The sequence below is a fragment of the Pelecanus crispus genome, chromosome 11 (genome assembly GCF_030463565.1).
Source record: "Pelecanus crispus isolate bPelCri1 chromosome 11, bPelCri1.pri, whole genome shotgun sequence".
Classification (NCBI taxonomy): Eukaryota; Metazoa; Chordata; class Aves; order Pelecaniformes; family Pelecanidae; genus Pelecanus; species Pelecanus crispus.
Genome location: NC_134653.1, coordinates 31,018,578 through 31,026,111, shown reverse-complemented (window position 1 = coordinate 31,026,111; position 7,534 = coordinate 31,018,578).

Sequence of the window (7,534 nt, the reverse complement as noted above, 5' to 3'; positions counted from 1 at the left end):
TCTGCGTGTAGGTGCTGAGAAAACAGTCAAGCAGAGTTCCCGAGATCACATCTCCATGTTAATGTAGCTAACCACAGAGATGCTTTGTGATTTATAAAGGATCGTCCACCTGCTTTGGTTTCTATTTTTAACAATCAACACATACAAAGAGCCATTTGAATATCCCAGGCTCCGGGAGCCTTTGGAAACTTAGATTCACAGAGAAGCAAAGCCAGAGCATCTGGCAGTTACCGAGGCCTCCGCTCCAGAGCCCCTGCTTTGCTTTCTGGGATTTAGGAACTTAAATAGCTCTTAAAGACTGCATTCTGGGAGCATCCTTGTTATCAAACACTGCTCAAGGCAGTCCCGGCTGAGCAGAGACCCTCGCAGGCAGTCCGCACTGATCAAAAGACTAAAATGTTGGAAATCACCCCGGGACCAGGACACGCTGGCCTCCAGCACCCAGCCCAGCCCAGAATGGGTTCAGTCGTAGCCCCCCCAAACATCCCCCTGCACCTCTGCCAGGACACACCGCTGCCTCCCCAGCATCCCCACGCAGTTGCCATGGTGACCGAGTATCATCCCCTCTCCTGGCACCTTTAAGGACAAATGTCCCCCTGTTCAGCAGCCACCCGTGCCCTTCCATTGCACATGGCTGTCCCCAGACCACTCTCAGATTCTGCCTCTCCCCTGGCCACATCCTGCACCCAGGGCTCTGGCAGGCAACAGGAGGACATGGCTTGGGCCATGGTTTAGTGGGCATGGTGGTGTTGGGTTGACGGACTGACGATCTTAGAGGTCCTTTCCAACCTTAGTGATTCCTAGTTTTACTTTCATTAAAAAATAGTCCAGCCACCAAGCCAGGAAACATGAAATTAATTATTACTCTACCCTTAATCGGTTTAGTGGTGGACTTGGTAGTGTTAGGTTAATGGTTGGACTTGATGATCTTAAAGGTCTTTTCCAACCTAATGATTCTATGACATCCTGGTCCCCCAAGCCAAAGCAGGCAGGGTGGGGACAGCTGCCTGTGAGGAAGTGCCTCCAGCTGGACGACACCGCCGGCTCCATTGTCAGCTACCAAAAGCCTCCCGCAGCTGAACATCAAGTCATTCCCAGATCTAAACCAGGTGGTTTTTTAAGTGAAGTCCAAGAATGGAAGAGCTTGAGCGCATCCAAGACTAGAAGAGGATCCCTGGGCACAGAGAGCCCAAGCATGGTGCCCGTGGCCACCAGGGCCACCACTGCCTCCAGCCCCACTACAGCCGGTGGCACGGGCATCTCCCCGAGCACACGCACAGGCCCCCAGAGACCCCAGCGGTGCCAGCCCCATGCTCCCCACCTGCGGGAAGGACCACCAAGCCTGTCCCAACATTGCATTAGCAAGGAGAAGTGCCACCTCCGAGTCTGACAAGCTGTTGCCTTGCCCTTCCAAATCTCTGCGGGACACCTGCTAAGCTCCGACAGCTGTCAGTGCCTTAGCAGGGAGTGAACTGAGAATCTTACAAGGTAAAATAGCTCCTTTTGTAATCCGCTCCTACAAAACACCTACCCTCTTGCCTGTTTTAGCCCTCCTTGTCCTAGATTATAAGCCCTGGAGACAGCAAGCGTGCAGAGTTTTAACTATTAAATGATGCGTCTTGCAAATGCATCCCCCGTAACCGTGCCTGCTGGAAGAGAGGTCTCTGCTGCGGCACAGACAGCTCTCCACCCTTCTCTGCCAGTCTGCACTGCGAGCGCTGCTCTGATCCAACTGCTCCTCTGGCACCTGGAAAGGATCAGGAGGTTGTTTTCACCCCTGTATGACTATCAGAAAGCTGCTCATCCTTATGCCATGTCCTAAGCAGGTTTCTGTGCTCCACGATATTCAGAGACTGATTAACCTCTACGCAGCGCGCCAGGAGGATGGACAGCGGGAACGTGCACCTACATAGACTTTGATGCTAAATACCTCTTAACAAGCATCGCTGTTGTGTGGTTTCAGATGAACACCTGCCCCCCCGACTCGGCCAGAGGAGCAGGGAGGTAAAAGCAAGAGATTAGCTAAGCATCTTACCCCAGAAGCCCTCATTATCCCAGGAGGTCTCCACGACCTCCTGGAATCAATTAAATGGACTGGAGTTGGGGATACCTGGCACTTCACAGGTTCAAAACCCAGGGAAGAGACTGTGGGAGGCAATTTCCCTTCTGTTATTGACATGCAAATCATCGCTGCAGTAGCTCAGGGGTTTAATATATTTCCAGATTGCTTGGCATGGAGTCACATTAGTCAAGTATATGTGGCAGTTAGTCCAAAATGACTCTTATTATAGTCAGCATTTCCACCTCAGCTTCAAGGACAGGCTGGAGACAAGCATGCAGCTACTTGCCTTACCCTTCTCCCAAGTCCCCTCTGAGGCAGGACTCCCACGGAGTTTGGGGACTGCGAGTAAATGGCCAAGAATTCCCCAGTGAGGCTCGGTGGTAGAAACAGACTGAGGTCCCCGAGAAACGTCCTCTTCAACCTTGGGATCATGCATGACCTCGACTTTCTACAGCCCTCAACTTCCGTAAAGCTGACGTATCTTACTCCAAGGCAGGACAGCCAGCAAGAACAGGAACTGCCACGAGAAACAGTGTTCTCTCCCACAAAATACATTGGTTTTTCCCAAGAGCTTTCAGATTTGCTCCCTGTTGTCCACAGCTCCCAGCACTAAGACTGAAAACTCTTCACGAGTACTAGAACAGAGAGGCATCGCAAGCACTGCCATTTCCACCTCTGTCCCTGCCTGGGGACAGTACCAGCCCAGCAGCATTCACCACTTGTTTTGGATGGTTATTTCTGTGCCCCACAGCCTTCGAGACCTTCAAACCAGCAGCAATGCACAGCTGATTGAAAAACTGCTGAAAACAAGTGCAATAATGAAAGAGCTTTTTCTTCCACACAGATGGGACTCCTTATTCCCTTCTTCCCTCTAAATTGCATTCCTCATTATACCCAGACATTGCAGAGTGGCTTTGCTTGGGACCTGCTGGTTGAAACAAGCTTACTGGTCTGATGTTAGAACAGCTCTGTCCCAGCTTAGCTGAAATAACGTTCCACTCAACTGCAGTATTGCTTTGAAAGTTTTCCTTTTGTGCATTTATTCCCAGTGCCGCAAACCAATCTGTCTGAGAAGCTCATTCCTCATTATTCGTTAAGAGAGCCAACAAAGCCCTCTGTTCCTGCACCCTCTCAGAGCTTTGTTTTCAGCTATCTATTCAGTCTTCTGTTTGTGCTTCTCAATGTTTGCACTAAGAGCTTTAAGCCGTTCACTTGGCCTTGAACTGCCTCACTCCGTATCTTTGGTTTGCAGCTAGAAGTAGTAATCGCTACAGTGCAATCTAGCTCCTGCTTTTTGCTTACCCTTCTATTTTCTCTTTAATTAAAAATCCCTTTGATCCTTGCACTGCTCACTAGCACTTGGATCCAGGACATGGTTTCCGTTTGCCTTGCAATCAGTGTAGCAGAAATGTCAAAACCGTTTTTCACAACAACCTTGCTTTGACCTGGGTGACAGCTTTACCACCAGGCATTTGATCTCTTACTTGCCCATCTGTTCATTGATTAAAATCCCACATTTCAATATGCAATTCTCTCTTTGCATCCAGTAGCTTCTCCTGACAAGACAACTCTTACACGGACAAGGAGCCTTTCCCAAGTGATGCTCCTCAAGCAGATCACTGCCTCCCCATTGCCTCGGTTAACCCAACAACTCAAGGGCAACCAGTCACCAGCAAGCCCCAGCTACACTGCCCAAGAGCACAGGAAATGAGAGATGAAATCCGGACTGGAGGGGGACAAAAAGAGACCACCAGCACCCCCAGCATGGCAAGGCCTCTGCAGCATGGCTGGACTCGGGGCTGGAGGGTGAGGGCAGACAAGTCCCCCCTTTTGCAAAGACTTTTTTTTTTTTTCCCCCTTTTAATACATGGCCCAGGAAAGCCAGAAAGAAACAATACTAACGTTTCTGCCTTATCACATCTTCCAAAATTTACATCATGTAAGATTACCACAAGGATCAGCCTAACAGCCACCATCAGACACAGCACTGTGTGAGCTTCAGAGAAACACAAGGTCTGTGCTGCCAGCCACTGTTATACCTCATCAGCAACAGAACCCCAAAACCTCCTTAGCAACACAGAAAGGCGATTTTTATCCCAGTACAAACAGTTCCAAAAGAAAACCAGAGCCTTACTCAGCCTTAAAATATGTTTTTCATGATCACTGCCTCTAAAAGCAGAAGGTGTAAAGGTCCAGGAGCAAGGCTGCAGCATGCTGGGAGGTTTCTACGGAGCAGCAAAATGAGTCAGTGCCATCTACCGGCTGCAGGGACCCTTCTGCTTCCACATTCACCAGATTCAGCCTCCAATATTAATACAAGATTCATACTCCAATATTAAGTAGTAAGAACCAGCCTTTTATACATCTTCTCCCATTGCACAACCATAACGCTCCCAGCGTCCCTCTACAATGCAATAACCAATGGCACCATTTCAAATGCAAATTCCCCCTAGAGGGTAAGGGTCCGGATCGGAGCCCTTCGGCACAACCATGGCTCCAGACACATCTGTGTCCAACCACGCCGAGAACTGCCAGGGAGCCCCAGCAGGCCAACCCAGGGCTACAGCTCCAGTGTTTCACAGCCCTACTCGTTCCTACCATCTACACTGGGATCTCCCTTCACCAGCCCTGACAAAATCATAAATAATTGTGACTTATGATACACTGGCAATGGCAACCCTTCAGCTGGCCTGGATCTATACTGAGGAAGAGCTGTAGAAATGCCAAGTATCAGCAGTACTGCTGGCATCCCCAAGGGACAGCGTGGTATCGTCAGCTTCCAGCACAGCAGTCATGAAGAAGTACTGCTCCGAGGCTACCAAGAGGCATCAAAGCCGGGATGAGATGCCAGGCATTCCTGGCTATCAGTGTTGTTCTCCCTGTTGGATCAGCTTTAATTGGTGAACAGATTCTAAATGTGCTTCTCACCATTTTTGAAAGGAAAATACATCATCGTTCTATAACTATTCTGTAATTAGGCTTGGGTGCCATATCACTGGCACTAAGGAAAATACACATTTCTGTCAAAGCTTCCTCTTGAAGGGCAGATAGATTTGCTCATCCTTCAAATGCTAATTATCCCCCAAACTTATCTTTCAGCCTTAACGGGCTCTGGCAGGCTCCAAATGGCTGGAGGACATGTGATTTTGTGCTGCAGGAATTGCCTTGGGCTCCATTCGCTGCTGAGTAGTCTCAGAGCAGAGGTGCTGTCAGTCTCTTTTTAGGAACACTGGTTGAACAGAGTTCATCAAGCTGCTTTTGTCAATCCCAGTAAAATCAATAAACATCTGAGAGAGCAGTTACTGCCTTTCCCACTGTAAATGAGCAAGAAAAGGAAGACCGTCTCTGGAAACCTCCACGTAACGCAACATCATTTGCAGAGGAAGCGGAACAGCGTAGGACCAGCACAAAGCTAAACTGGATCAGGATGCTGGGCACAGACAGCATGCCCCATACTATGCTCTTACTTAAGCGCTGGCAGTGTGTTCCTTGATCATTCGGGCACAAAGGCAGCTTGTCCTCATCATTGAAGTCCCCCATGCCAAGAGACCACCGAACCAGCAGTTCCTCTGAAAGGTTTGGTTTCAAGACACTGTCCAGGAAAGGGACCCGTGGTGCATTCCCAACAGGCGTGAGGGAAACGTAAGGCTGTAAGGAAGAAGGAGAGAATACTGCGTTTGTGCTCAAAACATCAGGAGGGATCTCAGAGCTGGTTCCTCTCTGAGGCTTCACAACAGACAGCCTGCGCAGAGGCAGACACACAGGCAGGCATTAGGGCATATTTTGGGGCAGGCATATTTTGGGCCTGACTTCCTGACTGCAGTACTTGCCTTTCTTGAACGTCATGAACTTTTGCTCATTTTACTAAAATAATTTAAGTTTGATCCTTTTTCTTCTTAAGTTCTTTCCAACAAACCCAATCCAGTATCATGGGCAAGTTTTAGACACGTTCTCTACTCCTTCACCCCAGCCAGTGCTATAACAGTAAGCAAAAACTGGAAAGGACATATACCAGTAAAGCCTCCCCCTGAAATACCCTACAGCGAGAGGAGCCATTGCAGCTGAAGAACGCTGTTCAAGGCTGTGCTGCACAGAAGCACGGTGTGCACCACCTACAGAGAAGTGTTCCAGGCACATCTTTAGCATTCCTCTGGGTATGTCGTGCAGGAGAGCTCCAAACCCTCACAACACAAGAGCTGTATTTACCATACCTGCTTTTTCCCTATTGTCAGCTACAGAGAAGAAAAATAGTTTAAATTGCCACAATTTATTTCTAACAAACCAGGTTTTTTTTCCCTGCCAGTGATGATTTGCTGTGTAAACATCTGGTAGAAAACCATCTTATCATCTTGCAAGATGCTGAAATCTGAGGGAATTACCTGCAATTCCCTACAACATTCTCTTTTCCTTCAGCTTTTGTCAAATCTCTCCCCATTCCTGGTCTCCAGCAGAGGAAGGGGAGAGGCACAGCCCTGCTGCAGAGCAGAAAGGGGAAGAAAAAAAAAAAAAAGTATTTTTCCAGAAAGGTCAGGCCTAGGCGACAAGTACACTTCTATCAGCCAGAAATGGTGTTTTTACCATGCAAATGAACAAGCTGTGAGCACTGAAGACGGTTTGCTGCACTCCCCACACCACCTCCCCCCAACAGAGCCCTACGGATGGGACCTCCCGGCCATCCCCAAGCCCTCCACAGAGAAGGCCGCACCAGGCAGGCAGCTGCCATCTCCCGGCTCTGCAGCCTCAAGCTGCCCAACCGGGCTGGGCCTCCCCGGAGCCCTGCCCCGAGCCTGAGGGGAGCGACGGCGGCCGCTGCCCACAGGGCCCTGCCCCGAGCCTGAGGGGAGCGACGGCGGCCCCTGCCCCGAGCCTGAGGGGAGCGGCGACGGCGGCCCCTGCCCACAGGGCCCTGCCCCGAGCCTGAGGGGAGCGGCCCGCTCCGGCCTGCTCCCCCCTCGGCCGCCACCGTCGCATAGCAACTGGGGGGGGGGGGGGTGGGTGGAGGCCTGAGCTTTAAATAGTAAGTGGGCCCGCCCCACCGCCATTTTCCCTTCTCATTGGCTGATCCTCCTATGATTGACGTGAGCGCTTACCAGTTCTCACCCTCCACGAGCCTCTCCGGCGCCGGGGGCGTGGCGCTACCCGGAAGACGCCACAGGAAGCCGAGGGCAGGAAGGGGGGCGGAATACAAGAGAGAAGGATCCGCTGTGAGCGCCAATAGGAAAGGAGAAGAGGGGCGGCTCAGCCAATGGCAGGGCGCGGGGGGCGGGGTCCCAGCGGGCGGGGTACTGTAGCCGGCAGCCGGCGGCTCCGGGAGGCGGCAAAGGTGATGGGGGGGAGCCGGGATGGGGGGACACCGGGGCAGGGGGGGGGGGACCTGGGGGTGCTGGTGGGGTCACGGGGACCTCGGTCTGGGCGGAGGCTGGGGGCTGCGGGGACCCGTGCCGAGGCGGGCCCGGTGGCGAGGAGGTGCTG